Source organism: Aegilops tauschii, chromosome 1 (genome assembly GCF_002575655.3).
Source record: "Aegilops tauschii subsp. strangulata cultivar AL8/78 chromosome 1, Aet v6.0, whole genome shotgun sequence".
NCBI classification, from domain to species: Eukaryota; Viridiplantae; Streptophyta; class Magnoliopsida; order Poales; family Poaceae; genus Aegilops; species Aegilops tauschii.
This window is the reverse complement of record NC_053035.3, coordinates 221480192-221484910: the sequence shown is the minus strand read 5'-3', so window position 1 is coordinate 221484910 and position 4719 is coordinate 221480192.

Here is a 4719-nt window from a genome sequence, read left to right as displayed (position 1 = left end):
TCGTCTACTATTTGGGAACCCTGTCAGGACGTCTTCAAAATACCTTTCCGGCTTGCGGTGGTCCTTGCCTTCAGGTGGGCCTGCGGTCGCCACATCGGTGGCCTTCATATTTGCCCAGTGCATCTTGACGCGGGCGAAGGCCATCCGAGCACCCTCTATGCAGGCCGAATGCTTTATAGCGTCAATACGGGACCGTGCATCGACAAGCTGCTTTATGAAACCAAAGTAGCTGCTGGGAATAGGTTCAGCCAGCTAGAGTTGGACTATCAAGTCCTTCATGGCCAAGCCTGCCACCTTGTGCAGCTCCATTAGCTGCTTCAGCTGGTCGTTTAGGGGCGTCGGATGCTCCGGCGCAAGAAACTGCGACTAGAACAGCTTCTCGGTCGAGTTCCCCTCCTGAGCTCGAAAGAACTATGCGGCGTCAACGGCACTCCTCGGAAGATCCGCAAATGCGTCTGGAGAACTCCACACTAGTGTGAGCAACGCATACCGCTGACCTCCAAAAATACTCTACAAAAGAAAGGCCTTACCAGCCGCTATCTGCTTCGCCTGGTGGATCTCCTCGCGAGCACTTCGGGACTCGACCCGTGCCGCCTTAGCATCTTGGAGAGCCTTTGGCGAGTTCAGTTGCTGGGCCGAAGTCTTCGCCTCCAAAGCCTCACACTTGTTGATGGCATCCTTCATCTCTTGCTCAACTTTGGCCACTCGATCTTCGTGTCGGCGGCGGGCGACCTGTTTGGTCTTCAGTTCTGCAGCCACTTTGTCAGCGGCTGCCTTATTCTCCTCCGCCTCTTTCTTGGCTTGGGCAAGGACGTTCTTGAGGGTCTCGACCTCGGCCGCGCCAACTATGCTCATAATCAAAGCATTACATGACTTAATCTCTGAATATAAATGTCACATATGATATAAATTAAACTTTTAAACACTATACACATACCTTGCATCTCACCAAACCGCTTGTTAATGCGGTCGATCTCTACATCTGCCACCTTAAGCTTCCAATTCAGTTTGGGAACTTCTGCGGCCTGGGCGGTTGCTGCCAACAGGGAAGCCTGTTACAAAAATAGATTAGTATGTTAGCTCTCCCGAATACTATGTGGACCCTCTGCCCGGCTTTCCTTAAAACGGACAGAGTCTCCGGGGCTACTATCTATACATAGGTATATTCCTTTATATGGAAAAGTGTCTTGAGCATTACGTCACATACCTCAAAACCTGTCAGTGGGCTAGTAAAGGCTTCATTCAATCCACTCTTGGTAGAATGAACCTTCTCTACCACCATACCCATCAGGGTACGGTGGTCCTCCATGATGGAAGCACGCTGTAGTGCTTCCTTCAGAGCGTCAAGCGCCTCCGGATTACTGGACGTCGCAGATGGAGCGGATGCTCGTCCCCCTTCTTTCAAAGGGGGCTGCTCGCCCGATCCCGGAGCTACATTGGTCTTCGGAATGATGTCCAGCGGGGGCCCGGATTGTGAGGGGCCCCCACCGTCGGTATCCATAGGGGTCGCCTCCCCTAGGTCTTCAGCGACTAAGGTATTACCCTCGGGCGCCTTCTCGACAGCCTCGCTCTCCCCCCTCGATTAGGAGAGGTCCTTAGGGATGATACCTCAGTGTCCTCCATGGTGACAGGCGAGGGGGCTCATAGCAGCATCTCCCTCTCTGCCATCTCGGGTGGCAGAGAACTCACCTCCGATAGCGAAGTATTCGGTAGATCGCGAGGAGGGCTAAAAGGCAAATGGCATAATAATTTATATAATGAAGATAGGAAGACCGAAGATAAACAGTAGTTATTTTTTTACTTACGATTAGGCCAGGGGCTTCACCCTGGGAGGTCTCTTGGGGGATAGTTCGGACATTGAGTCTGCACCATCCGAGAGGACCATCTTCCCCCTCTTGGGCGCCTCCCCCTCCGGGTCTGTGGAGGCCGCCCTCTTCTTCTTCCTCCTCTTAAGAGGAGAGTCGCTTTCCACTTCCTCCTCCTCTTCTTCCTCATCTCCCTCGTGGGAAGAGAGGGCTTCAGTCTCCCCGGACACCGCGTCCGAAGGACCCTTATGGCGGGGGCCGCGCTTGGCCTCCTTGCCCTTCTTCTTTCGGCCTTCTTCTCCGGTGCCAAATAGGGTGCCGGGACCAGGATATCGGTTAGCTGGGGTGTGGCTGGGTCTTCAGGCAGTGGTGCTCGACACTTGATCCACTCCGCCTTCACCATCCAGCCCTATACGAAATATAGAAAATACGTTAGATCTAAACTTATTGACCGAATAGGTACTCGGGAAAATCGTGCTTACCCGCGAGGCCGGATTCTCGATGTCAAGACCGATGTCTTCGGTCTTCTTCGACCACATTTTTTGGTCCTTGAAGAGCAGCTTCCATATGTCTTCGTGCGTTGTGCCGAAGAAGTGCTTCAAGGTGCGTGGCTCCTCCGGATTAAACTCCCACATATGAGAGGCCGAAGTTGGCAAGGAAGAGTTCGGCGGAAGAGCATCACCCGAATCACGTTTGTGAGACCGGTGTTTTTGCCTGTCATGTTGGTGATATGCCTTTGCAACATCTGCACCTCCGCCGTGGACCCCCAGTCAAGGCCCTTAGCGGTCCAAGAGGTGAGCCTAGTGGGGGTCCGGATCTGAAGTCGGGCGCGGCTGCCCAGTTGGCATTGCGGGGCTCGGTGATGTAGAACCACTCTTGCTGCCACACCTTTACTGTCTCAACGAATGCCCCTATGGGCCAGACTGCATTGGGGAGCGTGCTCACCATGGCCCCGCCGCAGTCTGCGTGTTGTCCATTGACAACCTTCGGCTTTAGATTGAAAACCTTAAGCCATAAGCCAAAGTGTGGTGGGATGCGGAGGAGAGCCTCGCACATGATGATGAACCCCGATATGTGGAGGAAGGAATTTGGGGCTAGATCATAGAAATCTAGCCCGTAATAGAACATGAGGCCGCGGACGAAGGGTTGGAAGGGAAACCCTAGCCTGTGGAGGAAGTGGGGAATGAACACTACTCTCTCGCCAGGCATTGGGGTGGGGATGACCTGACCCTTGGTAGGGAGCCTGTGCGCGATCTCCGTAGACAGATAACCTGCGCTCCGGAGATCCTTGATGTCCTTCTCTGTGATGGAGGAGGCCTCCCACTTGCCCTTAGAGCCGGATCCAGCCATGGCTGGGGAAGGTGGTGGCGGTGGGAAAGATTGATGTTTTGGGTGCTGGAGCTCGAAGATGGGAAATCAGGAGCTAGAGGAAGGCGTGGGGAAGAAAGGAGGGATTTTTTTACCTGTTATAGGTTGTGAAATACCAAACGCCCCCCACTCAAGCCTTAAAAATCGCCTGTTCCCGAAGAGATCGTCTGATAGTCATAGTTGGATTACCCAAAACTGTATTGATGAAAATCCTGCAATAGGTGGGCACGATCTCTATCTTTATAAGACGTGCCGATGGTGGTTAAGCCTCGAAACACGAAACGGGAGGCGTGAAAACGGTTCGAAATGATAAAGAGCCAAGTGTGACGCTTCACCGAAAAAGCTGTCAGTAAAAGACATCATTTTATTTTGATATTCTGCCTTTGCGGCCAAGGTTTGTATTGGTTATACAGAGCCGGACAGTTCCTTTGTGTAGGGAGTTATCCTAAAAAGTGTTCAGGAGAAGGAACCCGCCTCGCGATGCCGAAGACAATCTGCGTGCCGAACACATCGTCATCGAAGACTGGTTCAGGGGCTACTGAGGGAGTCCTAGATTAGGGGCTCCTTGGGTGTTCGGACTATTTGATATGGGCCGGACTAATGGGCCGTGAAGATACAAGCAGAAGACTTTCCCCCGTGTCCGGGTAGGACTCCTATATGCGTGGATGGAAAGATTGGTGTCCGGATATGTTATTTCCTTCCCCCACAAACCGACTCTGTACAACCCTAGGCCCCTCTGGTGTGTATATAAACCGGAGGGTTTAGTCCGCAGAGGCCATCAGAATTCTCGTAGGCTTGACATCTAGGGTTTGGCCATTACGATCTCGAGGTAGATCAACTCTTGTAACCCCTATACTCATCGAATACAATCAAGCAGGACGTAGGGTTTTACCTCCATTAAGAGAGGGCCCGAACCTAGGTAAATATTGTGTCCCACTTGTCCCTTGTTACCGTTGATCCTCAGATGCACAGTTCGGGACCCGCTACCCGAGATTTGCCTGTTTTGACACCGACAACGTATGCTGCATGTATCAACACTACAAAAAATACACTTCCATGATGATACGTGTTTGTCACAGTAGGTCACGTTTTCTGTCATGCATGTACATCCATGACGATTTTATGACAGAATCAAGATAGTCATACCTGTGCTGTCGTAGAACTGTTCCATGACAATACCAAAATTATCATCACGGAAGTGTCCACTTCCATGACGATAAATGGCATGTCATGGAAGTGTTTTCGTCAAGGTTAACCGACATGTGGCATCCACCATGACGGGTCGCCGTTAAGCTATCAGGTCCGATTTTGGATCCGATAACCCGTTAACAGCCCAAACCCATGAGGATTTTCCACGTGTAAATTTCTCATTGGCCGGAGGAAACACGTGTTAGCTCACTGTTGGGACAGATGTCATCCATTCATTGGACAGGAGGCGCCTATGATACGTCGATACGTGGCACGGCCCAATAGAGGTCCATTCCGGTGAAAAGGCTAGCCCGTTTGATTTGGTTAAAAGGTAACGGGCCGGCCCACGGAAAGCCTG